A 26,497-nucleotide genomic window follows, 5' to 3' on the forward strand; every position below is an offset into this window, starting at 1 on the left:
AACATTGAATATGATAACCAAAATGTGACATACTACTTCTCGATACAACACTACATTGTTGTATCACAGGTATCGATACGAAGTTACTTTACACTGAGAGATTAAAAGAGATGTAGATCACTAGTGTAAGTGAGTGTAAGTTCTGTTTATGCTTATGTTTCTATATTGACGATGACATCCCAATGGTTTATGTGAATAAAATACATTTCTTCAGAAATGATTTGATAATATAATTATCATGTTTTTATGGGAACAAATTCCGCAACACCTTTTAAAAGGATTACTCTGATTTTATTTTAAAAAGCATAAACGAAATCGGTCTTTTTTGGCCGAGAAATTAGGGGATGTCACAACAGTCCCAGCCGATGAGGCCAAGGGGTGACAAAATGTCACCTCACTACATATGACACCGGAGGGTCGTTAGTTATTCAGTCGTCGATTAGCATGGTTACATACGAGTTCACATTCAAACCTTTAATTAACCGACTAAGAATTAAAGGCAAACAGGCTCCCCGAGGTGTATTGTACATTTAATACCACCTGGAGTCTGCATTTTTATCACTTTATAGTCAGCAATGACACTGCTGAGGTAAAACATTATTTCCCCTATTACATTTACTTTAAAATCATCTCACTTAAATGATGGTTTAAATTATATTTTTATAATGATAGTTGCACTGGGAAAAACTCTCTGCCTTTTTCAAAGGAACAAACATACAAATAGTCGGGTCTTGGTAGAAGACTACATTTCAGTAGAAAATATAGGATTTTCTAGAGTGTTCAAACATTTACAAACAGCTACGAATATCTATACTACATTGTTACAAACATTTTACAATATCAATGACACTAAATACTTATGAACTCACCAGCATTTTATGCTGATACTCCCTTTCAAAATAACTTGTATTCTCAGGGAACCAGTAAGACAGGTATACCCATGCAGCTTTTGGAGGACGAAGTGGATCCAAGACTCGTCTTTATTTTGATTGTACATTTTTGGTGTCATTTAAACTCACAAAAGAACACACTTGTACTTAACTATTATATTAATGCAATGGATGTTGTTGCTTGTCTTTACTATTATGCATTGTTATGATACTATACATGACGTCCTCCGCCCCAGAACGTTTCCGCCGTTCCGGTTTTGCGGTGTGACAGATTGGTATCAGAGCATTGTTTATAGTGAATCAAGTATATCAACCCATAAAAGATATACAAACTATAAACGCATCAGGATTAAAACACTCTGACTAAGAGTTTATACTTCTAAATAGTAAAAATATTTACCTAAGTATACATACCTGCATTCACACTAGAGGAAAGTGTCATACTAGAACATAACAAAAGTATTACGATTGTTGAACAAAACAATTAGGCTTAGAGACATATAGTCAAATCTAGGGGGATATAGCCTGATCAACTATATTTTCCGAGGAGTGACTAGCATGTGCCTAAGAATGGTTGTAGTGTTGCAACAAGTCTAAAAACTTACCAACACTACTACAATGTAAACATTAGAACAGAACATAAACCTAAAATACTACAGGAGTATTTTGTGTTACTATAATTAGTTATGTGCGAACTAAAGAAGTCTTTATTAGTATGACAATAGTTGTTGGGTGGATACACTAAGGTTATATGGGACTAGGGCGTCATAGACTTAGAATCTGTGACCTTTGCCGTACTTCTTGTTCCTTGTTTGGTTGTGGATTTAGAGTTAGGGTCACTTATTTGAAGGTCTATCCTGCCTTGGTTACATATAACTGGTATGCACTACGCGAATGTTCAAATAACTAGTAAGGACCATCTTATAATTATCTTAGATTAGTACGTCTATTACTAAGCAATAAAGAATAAACTCCAATCTTGGTGACATGCGACTTTCCCCTATTCCCCATGATTAAGTTCATCTTCCCGTGCTCCACATCCCTACTTCTTTTTAGACCCTGCAAATCAGAACAAATATGTAAGCCACATCCTGTATCAAGGACCCAAGAATTAGCACGTGACGAGTTATTAGACAAAATAGTATAAATACCTGTGAAGGAGGGTTTGATCTTCCCATCCTTTATGTCCTGCAAGTATTTGGGGAAGCTTCGCTTCCAGTGCCCTTTATCATGACAATGGAAGCACTCCGCTTCCTTTGGATTGGAAGCAGTTGTGTTAGAACCAACTTTGGTCCCACTAGAAGAGGATCCAACATGGGACATTCCATTGTGACTCTTGGAAGGAGTCTTCCTCTTCTTTCCCTTTCCATGTCCAATTGCCAGGACAGGGGCAGTAGCAGTAGGAGTAGAAATAACAGATTTTCCTTTAAGACTACTTTCAGCAGTCCTTAAAAGACCTTGAAGCTTGCTTAGAGTCACCTCCTCCTTGTTCATATGATAAGTCATACGAAACTGATCATAACAAGGAGGTAAAGAGTGTAGGATAATGTCAATTGCCAATTCTTCATCGAAATTGACATTCAACTTTAGCAAGCGGTCCACAAACCTTTGCATCTTTTGCAAGTGGGTCGTGATAGACTCTCCATCCTTCATTTTAGTAGTAATCATGGAGGCTATGATTTCATACCTCTCTTGCCGAGCACTTTGATGGTACCATTCCATCAAATCCTGGTGTATTTCATAAGACCAAAAGTCCTCATAGGACTTTTGAAGCTCAGAAGTCATGGTAGCAATCATAATACACGACACCTTTGTTGCGTCCCTTTCATGGGTCTTGAACTCAGCAATCTGTTCGGGAGTAGTGGTAGATTCATCAATCTCCTTAAGCTCTTTATCTAGGACATATTCTTTCTCCTCATAACAAATAGCCATTGTGATGTTTCGAATCCAATCATTGAAGTTCGATCCATCGAAGATGACCCTCCCACGTAGGTTCATGAGGGAGAAAGAGCCAGAAGCAGTTGAGTTTGAAGCAGTGTTGGAAGACATCTGAAAAGAAAGACAAAGTTTAGATTAGATAAGGATCCTTAATATAACACCCAAAATGAGATATTAAGGCTAGGACCCAACACAGTATTTTACAATTCGGAAGAGGGATGCCATAATCCAATTGCAAAATATTTGAAGGTACGTAAATGACGATTTACCAATTTCCACCATGAAAAATGAAATTGATTATTAAATTTTAAATGAATTGAAATTCCTAGATTCTTTTGAGATTCATTGAACTGTTTCAATGGCATGTTTAAATCTCGATTATGCCCTTCAAGTTCGTGAATGAGGCCTACATACATATATATATATATATATATATATATATATATATATATATATATATATATATATATATATATATATATATATAAGTATTAAACTTTAATATTATAATAGTATAAGAGTTGAATTTTATACTTTTAAAATTCTAGGGTTTGGAATTAAAGTTTCATTAATGTAACTTTTCAAGTTCTAAAACTTGAGGGCAAGTCTTGTAACTTGTCAAGACTTATGAAATTCATAACTTATGGACTTTTATATTGCATGAATGAGACCTTTCCAATTCCAAACTTGAGGACAAGTTATGAAATCTTTCAAGACTCTTTGAATTCTATAACTTACATTAGTTAATGGTTTCATAAATGAAGACTTTTCATATTCCATAACTTGAGGACAAGTTGTGGAACTTTTTCAAGAACACATATGGATCAAATTAACTAGTTCAATTATGATATGATGATCATTTACCAATTTGACCTAATTTGATTCATATTGAAGATAGTTTCAAATTTGACATATGGTGCACATACAACCCTAATGCTTTGGATCTAAGTTTTCTCTAATTATACATGCAACATTGTTTTTCCAAAGCATAAAGCCTAAACTAGCATGCAATCTAACATTTAAATCATAAAAACAGTTAGAATAGTACCTTGTGTAGTAGCCTGCTTGTCTTTGACCTTTAGGAGCCTAGCACCTCAAGTGTGATGTCTCAAATGTCTTATAACAAACCAAGAACAAGAGAATGGACTTGAGAGAGAGGCTTGGGAGCTCAAAATCGGCTAGCAACAAATAGTGTGCATGAGTGTAACCGATTTTAGGTGTTAGGGTCTTCTTTTATAGCTTAGGATTACAACCATGCAAACCCTAATGACTCTTCATATTACATAAGCCTTTTGGGCTAAACCTTTCATGGACTTCCATGTAAGTTTAGTCCAACCCTAGTCAATATGATTCATGAGTCCAACTAGAAATATTACCGATTTACCTAATCAGTCCCTTTAACTTTAATTAGTTTCTTTTGATCACTAAATTAATACCAAATTAATTCTTGATCAATACTAATTAAATAATGTGATTCATCAATTAATATATTATACTTATAATATATTAATAAACCACAATAACCTCTTTCTCAAGTATCCATCCTATCAAATTGTTCCAGAGTGTTACAGCCCAAATGGACCATGTTATTATCGGGTCAAGTACATACCAATTATAGTTATGGGCTTAGACACCTAATCCAACAAGAAGAACTCACCTCACGATGTCGAATTGTAGTGATAAGATCAAACTTCCGAATCACAGTCACGAACTCCACCACCTATAACCACCATAGGACCAAGTCCATCAAAATCCCAAATTACCAAAATACCCTCAAAAGTCCAACTGGTCAACCCTTGGTCAAAGTCAAATTCAACAGTCAAAGTCAACAGTCCATGTTGACCCGACTCGTCGAGTGCAGCTAGCAACTCGTCGAGTTCCTTAAGAACTCAGGAAATCATAAAAACCCTAATTGACTCACCGAGTTTCCAACCAACTCGTCGAGTCCGTGCGTGTCCAAATGTTGGGAAAACCCTAACTGACTCGTCGAGTCTTCTTACTGACTCGCCGAGTTCATGCAGAACCAATACAGGCAATCTTTATCCGACTCGTCGAGTCGGCTATGCGACCCGTCGAGTCCCTTCAGTCCATTTCTCATCCAGATGTTTTTAAGCTACCCCAAAGCTCCATATTGCAGATCTAACCTCCTAGGGCATGGTTTCCACGTAAAGTTGCAAACTTTACGTACATGCATGGTCCTAAATGCCAAAACCAAGCTAAGGGAAAGGTTTAACCCAAAGAGAAGGACCAATGCTTGCTAAATTTGATAACTTTATAGCTAGAGGGACCAAGAGGAGTCTAGATCTGAAGTTACAACTTCAGACAATGCCCAATACCCGAATTGACTCACAAATATGCTAAAAATCGCTCTAAACCTATACATTAATAGATCTAGCTAAAGATAAGCCAAGGTAACGACTTGTTACCTTCCAGATGATGCCAAGATGAAGTAGAGTCAGATCCACAAGCTCCTCTTTGCTCCAAGCTCCTTAGATTTCAACTCTTCTTCACAAAATGCACCAAAAGCACTCTTTAAATCTCACAAACACTCAAGAACAAGATCTAGACTGATTAGGGTTTCTATTGGCCGTCAAGAGGTGGTAAGGGGTTGTAGGAAAGGACTTAAGGTCCTTTAAATAGGGTGCAAACCCTAATAATTAGGGTTTCCATGCACAGACTCTACTCGTCGAGTCGGGGTCCTCCGACTCGTCGAGTAGGAATCATAAACCACGCGGACCAACTAGGTTCGACACGATGAGTTGGGGCCTCCAACTCGTCGAGTTCCCTCAAGAAAATGAATATAAAGCTTTTGAAAATTATACCTGGGAGTCGGGGTGTTACAATTTTTGTGGGGTTTCATTTCCCTCACATTCCTATTCTTATTATTTTTTGGTATTCCTTTACTGGATTAGTTGGCTCTTGCAGGCATCTGCAATATGTCCTACTTTTCTGCACTCTTTGCACTTAAAATCTTCACAACTACCTAAGTGGTGCAGTCCACACTTACTGCACCAGGGAAATCTTCCCATGTATCCTTTTTGGGAAACAACCATTGGAGGCTTCCTTTCCTCATTTTTCTTGTACAAGGGTCGGCTTGGTCCTTCCTTTTTTATTTTTCCCCATTTTCTTCAATTTCCTTGTCCTTAATCATGCAATCTAGGACTTTGGTTTCCCTAAAGTGGAACACTAGCTGCTTAGTTTCCTCGAATGTGTGGGGCTTGTATGCTTGTATCTGCTTCCTGAATTTAGGTGCTAGTCCTTGGAGATATGCACTGATTTTCTTGATCTCCGAGCTAATCAGTTCTAATCATACCGTGGCTAGGTCTTCAAAGCGTATGGTGTAGAAATCAAGACTAGACTTTCTAATGCTTAATTGACTGAATTCATGTTCTACTTGGGCCAAATCTCCTATAGAACAAAGTTGTCTTATCATTTGCCTTTTCAACTCTTCCCAACAAGATTGTCTAAAGTCATAAAGTGCTAAATAGTTAAGGACTTATGGATTTTTCTTCATGCTTTAAAGACTAGCTTCATGAGGCTCTCATTTTGTTCTTTTTTTGGTACCAAAACCATAAGTTTCATGGGAGATGCATTCTCTTTCATTTTGGTTCATCTCATGAAGAAGTTACTTGCATATCTTTTTCTCTCTTGGATAGAATACTTGGGTATTTTATTTACAAGCTTAAGAGCTCATCAAAAGGACTAACATCCTACATCAAGTTGAAAAGTTGTTGGTGTCTCAAAGGTTCCACATTCTCCATAAACTTCCAAGCCTCCCAAGAGGACCCAAAGAACTACAAAGGTTGTTCTTTTTTCATCTTCTTCTTTGATTTTTGTTTTCTTTCCAATTTTCCAAGAAGATCCATGGTTGGTTAGAAACTTGTTTTATGTTGTTCAAATATCAAAGTCTTCTATTGCTAAATCTCTTATTTTTGAAACTAAATTTTAAATAGAAATTCAACAAATATGTACTCCGATGAGAGAATCAATCAATTTTTCAGTTTTATCACGAGTTTACTAAAAGGTCGGATAAGGAAAAAACGTTCATCAATTTACTAAACTTTAATATTTCCTATATATTTGTTGTGCTTGGGGCTTTAATAAATGATAAACGTACTCATTTTTGCAAAAATATGACGAAAGGTTTGATGATGAAATATAATGTAATCAAGTAGAGATACACTACCTATCGTCCTCAAACAAACGGACAAGCCAACGTTTCAAGCCAAGAAATCAAGTCGATCCTTGGAAAATGTGAATCTAAGAAATTAGTAGTATTGGCGAACAAGGTTGGATGATGCCTTGTAGGTCTACCAAATCGTCTACAAAACTCCCATTGGCATGTCCTCTTTTCGGTTTGTGTTTAGGAAGCCATGTTCCTTTTCCGATGAACTAGATAACCATCCATTTTGGGTGGTGAATCAATGCAACATGGATGTTGCTGAAGTGGGAATGCCTATAAAAAGTTACTTCAATAATTGGATTAGTTGATGAACGGTTCCTATGAGAACATGAGGATTTACAAAGTGAAGGTCAACACTTCTAATGACTAATCAATTACATGAAAGAACTTCATTTCTAGGACAACATGTTTTACATTATGATTTTCATTTAACGTTTTTTGTGGTGTCAAATGTTTTTGATAATGGAGTGATTGAAATTTATTGCCTTTAAACGGGTAAACTTTAAAGGTCAACGGTCACTGTTTGAAGGCACTTTACGGGATTTTCAAGCATGATTGATGAAGTCCATTTTGACCTTCTGGATTACACCTATTGAGTGGGTAAGCCGTCTAGACAAAGACATTAAATAAGTGCGATTTTTGGAAGACTACCAAATTTTATTGATTTTTGATGTTAAATAAAATGTTTTACAACATTTTGTTTAAATTGAATCATCTTTAAATCAAAAGGGTGTGTATTCTTATTTAAAATTAAATTGTTTTGTTTTGTGTTAAAAATATGTCATAATTAAGGTCAAAACGAGAATTCTTCTAAAAAAAGATAGTAAAAAATTTAAAGTCCAATTCTTTGAAATGTTGTTTGGTCCATACATATTTTTGGGTTTAATTATCTTGGTTTTAGCACTAATAAGATTTTTTTTGTTTAGGTTTCGGTTGCTATGTCTTGTACATCTTAATTGGTCCTAGCAGGACTCGACCCAAACCACCTTTCACCCGTTTTAACCAAGAATCTTCATTTTTAAGATTTTTTGTTGATTTATGTAGTATCGTGTACAACAATTCTTGAGTGGGTACGACGTCTAGCCAAACACATTAAAGAAGTATGAGTTTTGGGAGACTAGCCAATTATAAGATGAGTATAAATTTTTGGAAATAAATTGTTTTTTGTTTTGTGTAAAACTACATGTAAGAATTGGGTTCGAAACGATCCTTCATCTACAAAGGTGGTGTCCCAAACTTTTGCCTGGTTTAAATATAGAACTTCGATGGTGAATTGTAGTTGGATCGAGTGGAGTATTTCTCCTTTTCATTAAAACCTTTATTTGTTTTGTATTTTGTACATTGCCCTCGTTTTAGTTACTTGCTAATCGAGTGGCCATTATTAATATATATTTGCAGTTTCCAAAAAAAATCTAAAAAAAAATAAAAAATAAAAAATAAAAAGATAGGCAAAAATTTGAAGTCCGGTTCCTTGAATTGTTGCTCGGTGCACATATATTTCTGGGTTTCATTAGGTTGGTCCCAACTCTAAAAAGAAATTGTTTTTTTTAGGTTTTAATTGCTCTATCCTTTCCCGCCTAGGCCTGGTCCTTAATTGGTTCTTGCCGGACCCGACCCAGCGCCAATTTTGATCCGTTATGACAAAGAATCTTTTTTTTTTCTTCAGATATTTGTTACTTTCTATAGTATGGTGTCCAACACATGCTTATGAAATTTAGTTTTTACTTCGACCAAAACCTACTTTTCTAAACCTCAATAATTTCTCAACCACTTCTTTTTAATACAAATTCCCTTTTCTTTACTTATTATTTCTCTACTTTGTCACTTAAAAGAAAAAAAATGCATTGCTCATTTTTCTTTCTTTCCTTCTTACATTTGATTTTCTCCACATTGTTGTAGTATCCATACTACACGTCTCTTTCGTTTTTATTACAATTGAATTGGTTTAATTCCATTCTTTTCTCGAAGATTTCAGAAAAAAATACTCTCTTTTAATATGGTTTTTTAAGTTTTTGATTTTCCAATTAATCTATTTCTAATAGATTAAAATACCTCAAAAATTCAAATATATATATATATATATATATATATATATATATATATATATATATATATATATATATATATATATACTATCTTATTATACAAACCTTACTATTTCTAAAAATAGATTTAAGACGTTCAAACTTTTAAGCTGAATGTACAAACATTTATCAACAAAGTACAAAATACAATGCATTAAGTACAAATGTAAAATTAATATTGAAACATTCAAACCTACATCCTTATCTTACCCAATATAGAAGATTTAAATTTTAAAAAAATCATACTTTTTGACTAGAATGAGATCCTTATAATCCTCACCGTATCTAATCTTCTTCCCTCGTATGCGGATGCATTCAATATTTGAAACCTTATAGATCCCAATGCGTTGGCAAATATCCTTAAATGTCGTGATTCAATTTTCAAAATATGAACTCTACGCCCCTTTGTTCCTCCCTGTTATAAAGCCCATAGCCAAGCTCCCTTCCCATCCTTTTCTCTTACTCCATTCAAGAACGTAAACCCCTTTCTCTCCCTTTTAAACCCTAGATAACCAAACACAACCATTGCGTCTCCTGCTTCCCTTATTGGCGACTTCGTTTTGGCCATTATCCGCACCAGGTGAGCTTTTATGTAATCCCATATGTGTGAGCTTGCATCATATGATTTCCCCTATCGCGTGCTCTCCTAATCTATTTTTATTTTTGACTCATGAATCTGTGGTGAATATGACCAATCTCGGTCATGAAATCTAAAGATTCATGAGTACTGAGCATAAAACAGGATGCATTTCCAGTGTATAATGTGTGTACACTTGCAGCTTATGATTTCACCTCTCACCACCTCTAAACAGCCACCACCGTGAATACTCACTCTCTCATTCTTTGTCTCCATCATCATCGCATAATACCTTTTTTGATGCTTTGTTATTTGTTTTTAGATATGTTTACAAGTTTAATTTTATGATTTATAGTCTTGATTTGAAGATTAACCTAACATCCAACAAGAATAATGATTTGTTTGTTTTTTTCTCTCCAGTGACCAGATCGAAAAAAGGCAACTCCAGCATGAACTTTTTTTGCGTGTGTTTCACTTGAATTTATTCCTTCATTGGATCCAAAACACTAACAATCTTCTTGGTTATTTTTCAGATATGGTTCCATTTTTTCTTTCGGTATCTACATAAAATCAAAATCCAAGCCTCCATTCAAAGTAAAACCTTGGTGGCTCCTTGAAGCATGAAATCGCTTGGGTATTATACAAGGGTTCTCTATTCTTTTGTTTTTTTTTGTGTTTTTGCTGGTAATTTATTTTATTTAGGGTTGATATTTTGATATTTAGGTTTTGAATAAAGAGGACATGCTTCTACAGTGTTGTGTGGGTATGTTACTTTGTTGGACAATTTTTCCCTTGAAGGAAAAGATTTGTGATAATAATGAACATGCCATAAGTTCTATAATTGATTGGTGGTTGACAAGAGTGTAGAACTCCATGGTTGCTGCCCACATTTCTTGCTCGAAGGTTGTAGGTGTTTGGACTGATCTGATACTCATTGTAAGTTTTAATTTCACTGGTTGTGTTTTGATTTTACAGGTTCATCACAAGTCATGATGTTTAACAAAGCAATAAAACTTGACATGAACTTGTGAACCAACGGTTATCCCTATGTTGAGCATTATAAGCCTTTTTTTATCTTTATTACATCTGTCACACCCCCGAACCAGACGGCGGAAACGTCTGAGGGCACACGTGACTTAAATTGAATATCATCACAATGAATATACATGAAGCATAACATAAACATCACCATGCATTAATACATTACAACTGACCTTGTTCACATCAAGTACATTGTCTAAATATTACATATCCATAGCATAAATTGTTTGAGAGTTTTCAAAACATAACATCCTAACACACTTGGTATTGTTCTTCGGCTTATCTGTTACATGAGAATACAAGTTATTTTGAAAACGTCAACATATGAAATGTTGGTGAGTTCATAAGCAGGGTTGATATAAAAATGTTTTGTGTAGTTTATAAAACCCATAAAATCCGATATTTTCTGAAAAGACAATTGTTTATACTAAAGTGTGAAGATCCATAGGTTTATGTATGAATGATTTCAAAGAGTGTATAAATGAGAAGTTTTGCATTATAGTTATTGAAAATACAAGTGAATGGTGTTCATTTCCTCGAAAAACCCGATGTTTTCCGATAATATAATATAGTTATTTCGAATTATTATACCGTCACAACGAATGATTATGAATTCCCTTGATTACTCAGATAGTATTGGATTTATTATGTGAGTCGTTATAACCATGCATGATAATGACTAGTTCGTCTGTCTTGGCATTCTAGTGAACGCCGGAATTGATCTTAAGATTTTGTCACCCTAGACTGGCCGAGTCTAACTGTAGCGAACAGCTGAGGTGTGGGGGAGTCACCCCCGTATAGATCTATACACAAACTCTCGCTCTGCCTCCAGGAGACTTTGATTATAACTACAGACTACGACCGACACTTAAAGGTGTCACCCGTTATTACTCACTTAATCCAAACGAATTTGATTACCCTTTATTAACGACCTGATTTTGTTTACTTGAATTGAAGGTAAGCCTAACAGACGAGGAGAAGAGGATTACGAGGTCCTACTAATTACGTATGTTATTTAGGGCTGCTGAGTATACGAAGGACGCGTTGGCCCATTTCGCATATGATTTATTTGGACCTTACTAGCAATGCTAATGGGCCACTGAGGCCCAATAGCACGTAAAAGCCATTGAGGGCCCCTTAAGCATGTAATTGGGTCGCAGGAGGCCCAATAGACATGTATTATTATTGTTAGGCCCAAAAGTCATGTTAACGGGTCACGAAGGCCCAATAAACATGATTAGAATCTTTCAAGCCCAACAATTTAAATATTTACTTGTTTTAGGTATGGTATAATTGTCGGAAGGTTTGATTGTTCAATTGTTAAATCGCAAAGGCACGAAGTTTGTCGATTGTTTATAACGATATTTGAAAATATATGTATATTTTTCATTCTAAATTCATAAGTTATAATTTGGTATTTTTGACCCAAATATCTTAATAATAAAATAATTGACACAAAATATTGGTTTGACCTAATCAACCGTTCTTTAATAAAAATGACAATTTTAGTCCCTTTTTATAAAAAAATGACATTTTAGGTCCTTAAACTATATTTCTTGACATTTTGGCCCATAGACTTATTTAAATAATGTTTTCAGCCCAAAGTTTACTTTTTGGCAGTTTCAGCCCTTTTAGTAAAAAGATTTTGATTTATAGTCCAAACTTTTCGCAACTTTTACAAATTTGACCCAAAATCCAAAAACTTTGCATTTTTTATCCTTTTTGGCAGAAAGGGTCATTTTAACCCCAGAAATAGATTTATTTACCTTTTTACCCACTGTTTTGAGAAATTTACCATTTCAGTCCCTTAAAACCCATTTTTTCGCAAGTTTGGGCCTATGGGCTGAAAAGCCCAAAAATTTGGCCCAATAGGCTACAATTTACATTTCTAGTCCTTTGAAGAGCATAATATTCATAAAAACTTCTATTTTAACTGTTTTGACCCTTTGGGTCCTTATAAAACCGTGAATGACACCCTTTAACCCAACATTTGTTTATTTGACAAAAATAGCCCAAAAATGAGTTTTATGTTGTAACATGTTTATTTTAACCTTAGGTGATATATTTTCTTGACTTATTTAACGTAATACATCCTAGATCACGTATATTTTCCTCCATGAGCCATAGATCTCGATATTTCTTTCCTTTTTGGCACATATTTACCACATAAACACATGAAATCACACATAACATACACATACACATAGATCTACACATTTTACTTGTATTCTCCCCCATAAAACTTGTGAAAACCGAAAATAGAGGGGTATGAACTCACCTTTGCTTGTTACTTTCGGTTTTGAAGAAAGAATGGAAGTCACACCCCCGAACCAGACGACGGAAACGTCCGAGGGCTCGCGTGACTTAAATTGAATATCATCACAATGAATATACATGAAGCATAACATAAACATCACCATGCATTAATACATTACAACTGACCTTGTTCACATCAAGTACATTGTCTAAATATTACATATCCATAGCATAAATTGTTTGAGAGTTTTCAAAACATAACATCCTAACATACTTGGTATTGTTCTTCGGCTTATCTGTTACCTGAGAATACAAGTTATTTTGAAAACGTCAACATATGAAATGTTGGTAAGTTCATAAGCAGGGTTGATATGAAAATGTTTTGTGTAGTTTATAAAACCCAGAAAATCCGATATTTTCTGAAAAGACAATTGTTTATACTAAAGTGTGAAGATCCATAGGTTTATGTATGAATGATTTCAAAGCGTGTATAAATGAGAAGTTTTGCATTATAGTTATTGAAAATACAAGTGAATGGTGTTGATTTCCTCGAAAAATCCGATGTTTTCCGATAATATAATATAATTATTTCGAATTATTATACCGTCACAACGAATGATTATGAATTCCCTTGATTACTCAGATAGTATTGGATTTATTATGCGAGTCGTTATAACCATGCATGATAATGACTAGTTCGTCTGTCTTGGCATTCTAGTGAACGCCGGAATTGATCTTAAGATTTTGTCACCCTAGACTGGCCGAGTCTAACTGTAGCGAACAGCTGAGGTGTGGGGGAGTCACCCCCGTATAGATCTATACACAAACTCTCGCTCTGCCTCCAGGAGACTTTGATTATAACTACAGACTACGACCGACACTTAAAGGTGTCACCCGTTATTACTCACTTAATCCAAACGAATTTGATTACCCTTTATTAACGACCTGATTTTGTTTACTTGAATTGAAGGTAAGCCTAACAGACGAGGAGAAGAGGATTACGAGGTCCTACTAATTACGTATGTTATTTAGGGCTGCTGAGTATACGAAGGACGCGTTGGCCCATTTCGCATATGATTTATTTGGACCTTACTAGCAATGCTAATGGGCCACTGAGGCCCAATAGCACGTAAAAGCCATTGAGGGCCCCTTAAGCATGTAATTGGGTCGCAGGAGGCCCAATAGACATGTATTATTATTGTTAGGCCCAAAAGTCATGTTAACGGGTCACGAAGGCCCAATAAACATGATTAGAATCTTTCAAGCCCAACAATTTAAATATTTACTTGTTTTAGGTATGGTATAATTGTCGGAAGGTTTGATTGTTCAATTGTTAAATCGCAAAGGCACGAAGTTTGTCGATTGTTTATAACGATATTTGAAAATATATGTATATTTTTCATTCTAAATTCATAAGTTATAATTTGGTATTTTTGACCCAAATATCTTAATAATAAAACAATTGACTCAAAATATTGGTTTGACCTATTCAGCCCTTCTTTAATAAAAATGACAATTTTAGTCCCTTTTTATAAAAAATGACATTTTAGGTCCTTAAACTATTTTTCTTGACATTTTGGCCCATAGACTTATTTAAATAATGTTTTCAGCCTAAAGTTTACTTTTTGGCAGTTTCAGCTCTTTTAGTAAAAAGATTTTCAATTATAGTCCAAACTTTTCGCCACTTTTACAAATTTGACCCAAAATCCAAAAACTTTGCATTTTTTATCCTTTTTGGCAAAAAGGGTCATTTTAACCCCTGAAATAGATTTATTTACCTTTTTACCCACTGTTTTGAGAAATTTACCATTTCAGTCCCTTAAAACCCATTTTTTCGCAAGTTTGGGCCTATGGGCTGAAAAGCCCAAAAATTTGGCCCAATATTATTGGCTACAATTTACATTTCTAGTCCTTTGAAGAGCATAATATTCATAAAAACTTCTATTTTAACTGTTTTGACCCTTTGGGTCCTTATAAAACCGTGAATAACACCCTTTAACCCAACATTTGTTTATTTGACAAAAATAGCCCAAAAATGAGTTTTATGTTGTAACATGTTTATTTTAACCTTAGGTGATAATTTTTCTTGACTTATTTAACGTAATACATCCTAGATCACGTATATTTTCCTCCTTGAGCGATAGATCTCGAGATTTCTTTCCTTTTTGGCACATATTTACCACATAAACACATGAAATCACACATAACATACACATACACATAGATCTACACATTTTACTTGTATTCTCCCCCATAAAACTTGTGAAAACCGAAGATAGAGGGGTATGAACTCACCTTTGCTTGTTGTTTTCGGTTTTGAAGAAAGAATGGAAGTCACACCCCCGAACCAGAGCATCAGAATTCCTAGTTGTGACAACATCATAACTTTAAAAACTCTTATGTACTTCATTAATTTGTATGCTCTTTGGTACACACCACATCATCTTTGAGATGTAGAGGAAAACAAAATCCAAGGGGGGTGGTTGTTAATTCCAGCAAGGTGCATATCTTCTCCGGTCTGTTGTGTTTGTCGTGCTGATTAGGTTTTTGTTAATTGATAAAATGAGATTTATCTAAATGCTTTGAATCATTAAATGAAAGATTGGTCCTTGAATTGCCAACATATATTTAATCATGTGTAAATTTGTCTTGAAAGATGGGTTGTTTGAACTTTGAACTACTTGTACATCTTTGAGATGGTTCATATTTGAAATTGAATTTTAGATTTAACTTAAGTTCTTATATTAGGGTTAATTGGTATTTATGGCTCTTCAATTTTCATTATCCAGTTACTCTATAACATCCACATATAATAAATAAAACATTTAAAGAAGTTTATCTTCTTCATTTTCTTTTTCAATTAATGTTTATTTGTCACAGATTTTGTTTGATTTTGGCATGATAGTGTAGTGGTGTTGATATGATGGCATGTGCGGAATAAGAAAAGATCTAGTGAATCATCATGTAAACTCATGAACACAAGGAGTAAATAAATCTGTGTAAGCTCATATTAGATCTAGAAAAGATATACAAATGGGTTTGTACACAATTTCTCTCTCTAGTCTAACACTCCAAAATGGTTCCTTTTTTTACATAATGGGAGTCACTTACTTCCTATTTATAGGAAAGACTCAACCCCTTTACACATACAAGAAGGTAAGCCTAAAACATTACATCCAAGAGTGACTTTGCAACCTAACATTTTCCCCCTCAAAGTTAGGATTGGATGTCCCGGCTTCAGTCTCCAACGAGCTAGCGCGATTAAGACTAAACTCCCCCTCGAAGTAACACCGGTCTTCAAATCCGCAAATGAATATTCGACAAACCCGAGAAGCTTCGAATACCCATCATTCTCCCCCTTTTTATAATCAAAAAATGATTATAAAACCCATTAAGGGTGAGAAGCGCTCGAGGAATAGACTTCACAATACTCCCCCTTGATGTGTACCAAAAATGAAACACCAAAAATCTTGCACGGAAAAACAATCACGAAAAAGCCTAAAAAAATTTCCAATTTGTGAAAATTTTTGACTTTTTTTTTGGGTGAAAGTTGCAAGAATTTCCAAAATCTGGGTAGAAATTGTCACTTTCTGAAACTTGCAGGGACCCATTGCGCCCAAAATAGCAAAATATGCAAAACTCTTCCCCTTTTTCAAAGCTGGGTAGAAAGCGTCAATTTGCACAAACTGCAGGGGCCTGAAATGCATTTTCTTCAATTTTCAGCAAAAACAGTCATTTTTCGAAAATGGGTATGAACCGCCAAACATTCGAAGCCTCAGGGACTATTTTCGAAAATTCTACCATTTGTGTTCCAAACATACGAAGAGTTGTCCCAAACATTCGAAAATTCAGAAAATTTTCGAATTTGGGTGAAAAGTGTCAAACATTCGAAACTTCAATTAATTGTGGAGGTGACAAATATTCGAAGGTACAGGGGCTGAATTCAAAAATTCTGCTTTTTGATCAAAACATACGAAATATTGATCATTCATACGAAGCCTTTTTCCATTTGTCAACCATTCGAAACTTGAGGGACTACATTCGAAAATTTTACTTTTCCATTCCAAACATACGAAAATTTTTCCTTCTTTCTCCCCTTCGTACGAAAATCATCTTCGCCCAAAATTTTCTCTCTCCTCTTCGTATGATCATAGCACCAAATCCATAACCATATTCACGAATTCGAAGGCATTCAAAGCCTCTTAATGAACAGTAACCTCTTAATCATCCAACCTCTTAATCGAATTAACTCACTTCGTACATTCAACCCAAAATCAAATTTTCGTTCTTACAGTTCATCGTTTTTCGTTCGTTTTCCAATTCATCAAATTGATTTCACTTCTTTCGTTCCATTGACTTCAAAATCAAATTCACCATCAAAATCATTGACCATACAGGAACAAAAATACTCGTACCCAGTTCATTTCGTTTGTGACAACCCAAAATTTCTATTATGTACAACCATTCAATTCAATAGAAGTAAGAACCGTTTCTGCTAATTTTCAAGCTTTTTGGAATAAGTTTGAGTGTTTTAAAGTTAGTACTTTAGGAGATATCAGGAGAGAGGATGCCCTAGGGTTTATTGTGCAACAATAAAGTCCCAAAACTCCAAGAGTTTGGAGTTTACGACCTAAACAAGGGTGTTTACGGCCGTAAACCCTAAAAGGGGGTATAAATATAACACTTAGTCATTATTTACCACTTTTCACATCTTCAAGATCCAAAACCCATTTCTCTCTCAACTATCATCCGACTTTTCTTCAAGATCTTCAACTTTGTAAGTGTTTCTATCCCTAAAAAGTTGATATCTTACTTAATCTAGTGATCTTACATGATTCCATCCGTGAAATCATTCCAAAAGTGTAGATCTTCAAGTTTCACCAAGAACACCAAGAACACACACTAGTGTTCTTGGACTTTTAGCACCTTTTCAAGCTTCTACCTAGTAAGTACTTCTATCCTAGTGTATTATAAGACTTGTTACACTTCAAATCATCAAGAAAACACCCAAGAATCAAAGGATCAAAGGTGTTTATGTTCCAAGAACACCTTGGACCGTAAACCCTAAAAAGGGTGCCAAAGTGTGCCCTAGTCCCTTACCAAGCCTTGGAAACTAGCCTAGACCCTTCCTTGATGTGCTTAGTACTTGAAAACATCAAAAGACCATAAACCATTTGGGTTTACGGCCGTAAACCCAAAGACAAATGGTCCAAGGACCGTAAACTCCACAAAGGAGTGAAATAGTGCCCTAAACACTTCCTAAGGCTTAAACATGAAGTAGGAATGATTCTTATGATCTTTAAGGCTTCAAAGCACAAAATGGTCAAAGTACCATGAGTTTACGGCCGTAAACTCATGAGTTTACGACCGTAAACTCATTGAGTGATGGTCACAAAACCGTAAACACCAAGGGAGTCTACCCTTGAACCCTAAACCCAATAGCAATGTCCTACAACACTTAGATGCAATCCTTAGCACTTATAACACTTAAATAAGGTGTTTTACATGTACTAGGATGTCTTAACTTTGTTAATTAGTTATTTAAAGACTAATTGGATACATATATGTGTTATTATATGTTAACTAGGATCATTGTGTGTGTACAAGTCTTCACTTGACACTTAGCATCCTATACAGTCCGTTCATCCAAACCACTCACCACAGGTGAGTTCATACCCCTTAATTAACCTTTTAAATGTTTTAAATGCTTTTATGGGGGGGGAATACAAGTTGAACAATTATAGTTATTATATCAATCACACGTGATTAATAACTACCAAACAAGTGGATTTCTTACCTTTCAAACTGTGTTACCAAACTGTTTTACTTCAAACTGTTTTACAAACTCTTTTTCATACCAAATGCTTTTGTCAAACTCTTTTACATGTCAAATACTATTACTTAAACTCTTTTAAACTTATATTCTGTTAAAAGTGTATCTATATAGATATAGTTATATAAGTAGGATTGAAAGGACTTAGGACTGATAGCTCACCTTACTTCCTGTTCCTTGTTTGGTTGTGGACTTAGGGTATCAGGGTTATTTGTCCGAAGGTCGTTTGAATCCTAGTTATATATTATGTATATGTATATAGATATAAAAGGTTACTTCTTTCCAGTTCAATACCTTTGGGTAGCAAGGGTATACAAACATGTTCATACATACAAACAACATTACTAGTAACTATAATAGGTATAGTTTAGGAAGTTACAAATCTATTACTAGACCAATGAAACATACAATGAGTCAGTTCATACATGTGTCATAACTTATAGTGATGAGAAACAAACATAACTTATAGTGATGAGAAACAAACATAACTTATAGTGATGAGAAACAAACATAACTTATAGTGATGCGAAACAAACATAACTTATAGTGATGAGTATCACAACAATGCAAAGTAGTAAACAAGCAACAACATCATCCATTGCATTAATAATATAATTTCATACAAGTGTGTTCTGTCAAGTTAAATAGACACCAAAAATATGTATCAAAATAAAAGATGAGTCTTGAACGAGCTCCATCTTTGGTTAATGATAGTCAGATTTGGGAAAATACATACTCTTACAAGAGACACACACACAGACACTAGATGCCTTGGTAGAAGGCTACTTTTAGTAGGAAACATAGGGTTTTCTAGGAGAATTCAAACTTTTACAAACTTATACAAACATCTTACGAACATCTTACAAACATCTTACAAACATCTTACAAATGCTTTCATACAAATACAGACACTAATATACTTATGATCTCACCAGCTTTAAAGCTGATAAACTCTTTCAAAATAACTTGTATTCTCAGGTCACCAGTAGACAGGTACCGGTGCCAGGTTTTGAGAAGATGGAGCTCGTTCAAGACTCATCTTTTATTTTGATACATATTTTTGGTGTCTATTTAACTTGACAGAACACACTTGTATGAAATTATATTATTAATGCAATGGATGATGTTGTTGCTTGTTTACTACTTTGCATTGTTGTGATACTGTACATGACGTCCTCCACCCCCAAACGATTCCACCGTTCCGGTTTTGGGGTGTGACAGATTGGTATCAGAGCATTGTTTATAGTGAATCGAGTGTATCAACCCATAAAAGATATACGAACTATAAACACAGCTGGATTAAAATACTCTAATAAAGAGTTTATACTTTTAAATAATAAAATATTTAACCAAGTATACATACCTGCATTCATACTAAAATCGGTGTCACTAGGACAGAACAAAAGTATTACGAGTGTTGGGCATTACAAGTAGACTTAGAGACATATGGTCAACCCTGGGAAGATGTAGCCTGATCAACTACATTATCCGAGGAGTGATTAGCATGTGCCTAAGTGTGGTTGTGAGGTTGCAACAAGTCTAAAAACTTACCAACACTACTACAACGAGAACAATAGAACAAAACATAAACTTAAAATACTATAGGAGTATTTTGTGTTACTATTAATTACTTATCTAAGAACTAAAGGTCTTTATTAGTATGTCAATAGTTGCTGAGTGGATACACTAAGGTTATATGTGTCTAGGATATCATAGACTTAGAATATGTGATCTTTGCTTTACTTCCTGTTCCTTGTTTGGTTGTGGGCTTAGAGTTAGGGTCACTTATTCGAAGGTCTATCCTGTCTTGGTTACATATGACTAGTATGCACTACGCAAATGTTGAAGTAACTGATAAAGATCATCTTATAATTATCTAATTAGTGCGTCTATTTAGTTATTTCTTTATCCCTTTTCTCGCGTAGATTTCATGGCTGGATTCCATATCCCCGGAGACCCGTACTACCCCAACCACGACAATAAAGGATGGCTGGAAGAGGAGCCAGAAGATGATCACCCAATCCCATTGGATGATCACGAAGCTGAAGGCTTTTCTGATGATTCTGACTCGAAGCCGGAAGTCAACAACCAATCCCCAGCTGCTCAAGACCTAAACCCAAACCATCGTCCAACATTTCAAGGACCCACACTTCTGTGGGCCACAAACTTGAATAGATGGAGTCAAGAACTCACTCTAGTAGTTCTCGTCGCCGATAGAGTCTCATCGACTTCTCTTTTGGATATAACCTAGTTTGTGTAAAAACTCTAGTATAATTTCCTATCTTTGTAAATCTTAGACCTGTTAAGTCTTGATTAGGTCGTAGTTCTGTCAAAATTTTCCCATCTTGGTTGATGTAAGACCTACTTCTAGGTCATTTTTCCCGAACTCATTACATCTGTAATTCCAGTATTGTTGACAGATATCTAATCTCATGGAAATTATTATCCAAATGCTATCATCTGTTAGTTCTAGATCTACATTCAATCGTGCTATTCAATTGTGCTGTTGGGCTATGGAGAGTTAGTCCATGAGTCATTTTCATCAATTGTCCTATTAAATTTTTATCAATGTATTCATCTTTCTAAACTTATAGTTAAAAGATGCCTCCACGTCGATCAACAAGACGCGATCCTCCGATAACTGCAACACCACCTGCTCCTCAATTCGATACGGCAGCTCTAAATGTTGCTGTAGCTGCGGCTGTGGCTACAGCCATGGCACAATATCATTCTTCTGGTTCCACTGGAGGAGGAACCCCCGTTCAATCTAATCATGGTGAAATCCCTGTGCGCTTGAGAGAGTGCTCCTACAAGGACTTCTCCAACTACAAGCCAATGTCCTTTAAAGGGACTGGCGGAGTCATTGCCCTCTCGCAATGGTTCGAAAAGACGGAGTCGATCTTCGAGATTTGCTCCTGCTCTGCAGCGAGTAAAGTCAAGTTTGCCGCTTGCACTTTCGAAGGAAAAGCCCTGACATGGTGGAATAGCCATGTCAAGTCACTAACTCTTGTAGTGGCAAACGACATGGGCTGGGAAACTTTGAAAGACCTCATGATTGAGGAATACTGCCCGAGGGGCGAAATCCAAAAGCTAGAGGAGGAACTGTGGAGCCTAACCATGAAGGGCTCCGACATAGTCTCCTACACCGCCAGGTTCTGCGAACTGGTGGCCCTCTGTCCCAACATGGTTCACACAGAGGGAAAGAAGATCGAAAGGTACATATGGGGGCTGGTGCCTCCATTCCAGGGAAATGTTTTGGCTTCAAACCCCACTACATTTGATAGTGCCAAGCGATTGGCACAGCCGCTCATAGACCATGGGGTTCGTACCCCGGCCGCAACAACGACCCTAGCCATCTCAGAACCTGCCAAAACCGCTGATTCCAAGCAGAAGTTCTGGGATGACAAAAAGAAGAAGAAGGCTGCCAAAAAGCTGCAGGTCGTGGCAGTTCATGCTACGATAGCACCTGCCGATGCTGCTCCGGTAAAGCAGTACGCTGGAAGTTTGCCTAAGTGCAACAAATGCAACTTCCACCACGTCGGTGCCTGCCGGGAAATGCAGTGTATGAACTGCAACAGGAAGGGGCACACATCCCGTTTCTGTAAAGCTCCGGCGAGGCCAATCAACCAAGTTCCCGGCACAGGAGTGGGCCAAGCTTGCTACGGTTGTGGCGAGGTAGGCCACTACAAAAGAAACTGCCCGAAGGCAGGGAATGTCGGTGGAGTGGCAAGAGTTTTGGCCATAGGCCACGAGGAAGCGGTTGCCGACCCCACAGTGGTCACTGGTACGTTTCTCCTCGATAACTCTTATGCATGCATTCTGTTTGATAGTGGAGCGGAGAGGAGTTTCGTGAACCAAAACTTTGCTCATTTACTTAAGCAAAAATCACGAGCACTTAAAGAACCGTTCACTGTAGAAATGGCTAATGGAAAGACAGAGAGCACTAGCAGTATATACATAGGGTGTACCCTAACTTTAGATAGCCATTCATTCTCGATCGATCTCAGGCCGGTCTCAATTAAAAGTTCCGACGTCATTATCGGCATGGATTGGTTGAGTCTTCATTGTGCCGACATCATGTGTTACGAAAAGGCTGTACGCCTTAATCTGCCGTCTGGCGAAACCCTAGTAGTTTATGGCGACAAACCCGACACGAACCTTCGTATCATCTCGAGCATTCAAGCTCAGAAATTCTTACGAAAGGAATGTCACGCATTCCTTGCTCATGTGGTCGATGTGAGCCAAGAAACAAAAGACATTCAGAACATTCCAGTAGTACGCGACTTTCCCGACATCTTTCCAGAAGAACTCCCAGGATTACCTCCGCAACGTCAAGTCGAGTTCTGAATCGACTTAGTTCCAGGGGCTACCCCCGTAGCCAAATCGCCCTGTCATCTAGCACCTGCAGAGATGCAAAAACTGTCCTGTCAACTTAACGAACTGCTCAGCAAGGGCTTTATAAGACCAAGCTTCTCACCCTGGGGAGCTCCAGTCTTGTTCGTCAAGAAGAAAGACGGATCGTTTCGTATGTGCATCGACTACAGGGAGCTCAACAAACTGACCGTCAAAAATCGTTATCCTTTGCCTCGTATCGACGATTTATTTGACCAACTTCAAGGGGCGAACTTCTTTTCAAAAATCGACTTAAGATCCGGATAGGATGTTCCGAAGACAGCCTTCCGAACTCGTTATGGGCACTACGAATTCGTAGTGATGCCGTTCGGATTAACAAACGCGCTTGCTGTATTCATGGACTTAATGAATAGGATGTGTCGTCCTTACTTGGATCAGTTCGTCATCGTCTTCATCGATGACATACTTATCTACTCTCGTAGTAAGGAGGAACATAGTCAACATCTGCGACAGGTCTTAGAAACACTTCGTTCGGAGAAGCTCTATGCGAAGTTCTCGAAATGCGAATTTTGGATCCGACGAGTCGAATTCTTAGGGCACGTGGTTAGCGAAAAGGGAATACATGTAGACCCTTCCAAAATTAAAGCCATTGAGAGCTGGTCAGCACCGAAGACGCCTATAGAAATTCATCAATTTCTAGGCCTCGCTGGCTACTATCGCAGGTTCATTCAGAACTTCTCCCGCATTGCGAAACCTCTTACAACACTGACCCAGAAGGGCGTGGCCTTTGACTGGGAAGAGAAGCAGGAGAGAGCGTTCCAAACGCTCAAGCGAGCCTTGTGCACCGCACCAATACTATCCCTCCCCGAAGGGATAGAAGACTTCGTTGTCTATTGCGATGCGTCGAATCAAGGGCTCGGATGTGTTCTGATGCAACGAGGTAAGGTCATCGCCTATGCCTCGAGACAGCTGAAGACACACGAGGTCAACTACACTACCCACGATCTTGAACTAGGAGCAGTTGTGTTTGCTCTGAAGATCTGGAGACACTACCTGTACGGTACAAAAAGCACTATCTTTACAGAACACAAAAGCCTACAACATATATTCGACCAGAAGGAGCTCAACATGAGACAACGACGGTGGGTCGAACTACTCAGTGATTACGAATGTGAAATTCGTTATCATCCCAGCAAGGCCAATGTGGTAGCTGACGCCCTAAGTCGGAAAGAATATTCTGGTCGTAGAGTCAAATCATTGACTATGACTATCCATTCGCACTTGTCCACACATATTAGGGAGGTTCAGCTCGATGCTTTGAAACCTGAAAATGTGGTGGTTGAATCCCTGAGAGGGATGGATAAGAACTTGGAGGTTAAGGGTGGCGGAGCTTATTTTCTCATGGATCGGATCTGGATCCCGAAACGCGGTGGTTTCAGAGACTTGGTCATGAACGAGGCGCACAACACTCGTTATTCCGTCCACCCGGTTTCAGATAAGATGTATCTGGATCTTAAAAAGTTATACTGGTGGTCTAACATGAAAGCAGAGATTGCTACCTTCGTGAGTAAATGCCTTACTTGCGCCAAGGTCAAGGTCGAATACCAGAAACCCTACGGTCTTCTACAACAACCGGAGATACCGGAATGGAAGTGGGAGCGGATCACTATGGATTTCATAACCAAGTTGCCCAAGACAACGGGTGGACTTGATACCATATGGGTCATCGTCGATAGATTGACCAAGTCCGCACACTTCCTGCCTATCAAGGAAACAGACAAGATGGAGAAGCTTACAAGAACTTACATTAGGGAGGTTGTACGACTGCACGGTGTTCCCATATCCATTATCTCGGACAGAGATAGTAGGTTTACTTCGAGGTTCTTGCAGTCGCTACAAAGTTCCTTAGGAACTAGGTTGGACATGAGTACCGCCTACCATCCACAGACCGACGGGCAAAGTGAGAGGACTATCCAAACCTTGGAAGATATGTTGCGAGCCTGTGTGATCGACTTTGGGAAAGCATGGGATACTCATTTACCCCTTGTCGAATTTTCCTACAACAACAGTTATTACACGATCATAAAGGCTGCTCCATTCGAGGCCCTCTATGGCCGAAAGTGCAGATCCCCTCTGGGCTGGGCTGAGGTGGGTGATACCCAGTTAGCTAAAGGACGAGTTCCTGAAAGCACTCTCACAGGTCCGGAGATCATTTGGGAAACGACAGAGAAGATCGTTCAGATTCGTGAACGATTGAAAGCCTCTAGAGACCGACAGAAAAGCTACGCTGATAAACGAAGGAAACCATTGGAATTCCAGGTGGGCGACCGTGTTCTATTGAAGGTCTCACCCTGGAAAGGATTGATACGCTTTGGAAAGCGTGGAAAGCTAAATCCAAGATACATAGGGCCTTTCGAGATTCTCGCAAGAATCGGCCCTGTAGCTTACAAACTTAATTTACCACGCGAACTCAGTAACGTACATTCTACCTTCCACGTCTCGAACTTGAAAAAGTGTCTGTCCGACGAGACTCTTGTAATCCCACTCGACGAGATCAAGATCAACGAGAGCCTCAACTTCGTGGAAGAACCTGTAGAGATCATGGACCGGGAGGTCAAGCAAACGAAACAAAGCCGTATCCCGATAGTGAAGGTTCGCTGGAACGCCAAGCGAGGACCTGAATTCACTTGGGAGCGAGAGGATCAGATGAAACTGAAATATCCTCGACTTTTTACTTAGTTATTTGTAACTACTTATTTGCTTAAACTCTAAATTCGGGACGAAATTCCTCCTAACGGGGGGATGATGTGACAACCCGAAATTTCTTTTCTGTACAACCATTCAATTCAATAGAAGTTAGAACCGTTTCTGCTAATTTTCAAGCTTTTTGGAATAAGTTTGAGTGTTTTAAAGTTAGTACTTTAGGAGATATCAGGAGAGAGGATGCCCTAGGGTCTATTCTGCAACAATAAAGTCCCAAAACTCCAAGAGTTTGGAGTTTACGTCGTAAACAAGGGTGTTTACGGCCGTAAACCCTAAAAGGGGGTATAAATATGACACTTAGTCATTATTTACCACTTTTCACATCTTCAAGATCCAAAACCCATTTCTCTCTCAAGTATCATCTGACTTTTCTTCAAGATCTTCAACTTTGTAAGTGTTTCTATCCCTAAAAAGTTGATATCTTACTTAATCTAGTGATCTTACATGATTCCATCCGTGAAATCATTCTAAAAGTGTAGATCTTCAAGTTTCACCAAGAACACACACTAGTGTTCTTGGACTTTTAGCACCTTTTCAAGCTTCTACCTAGTAAGTACTTCTATCCTAGTGTATTATAAG

General features: G+C 37.2%; 2 long non-coding RNA genes across 4 annotated transcripts; both read left to right on the forward strand.

Annotated features, from left to right (window-relative positions):
* Window positions 1-9,414: 9,414 nt before the first annotated feature.
* On the forward strand, window positions 9,415-12,109 carry LOC145159442 (uncharacterized). 3 transcript variants are annotated; one of them, XR_013737734.1, is made up of 5 exons: window positions 9,415-9,915; window positions 10,028-10,306; window positions 10,396-10,608; window positions 11,419-11,587; window positions 11,671-12,109. It is a non-coding gene; the product is annotated as an uncharacterized LOC145159442 (long non-coding RNA). The 3 variants fall into 3 exon arrangements; XR_013737733.1 differs by having other exon boundaries at window positions 9,415-9,675; window positions 9,812-10,306; XR_013737732.1 differs by having other exon boundaries at window positions 9,415-10,306.
* Window positions 12,110-13,644: 1,535 nt separating this feature from the next.
* On the forward strand, window positions 13,645-14,378 carry LOC145156493 (uncharacterized). The gene is made up of 2 exons (XR_013736747.1): window positions 13,645-13,856; window positions 13,940-14,378. It is a non-coding gene; the product is annotated as an uncharacterized LOC145156493 (long non-coding RNA).
* The last annotated feature ends 12,119 nt before the right edge of the window (window positions 14,379-26,497 follow it).

This window comes from Lactuca virosa, chromosome 2 (genome assembly GCF_052849685.1).
Source record: "Lactuca virosa cultivar CGN04683 chromosome 2, Lactuca_virosa_CGN04683_v6, whole genome shotgun sequence".
Taxonomy (NCBI): domain Eukaryota; kingdom Viridiplantae; phylum Streptophyta; class Magnoliopsida; order Asterales; family Asteraceae; genus Lactuca; species Lactuca virosa.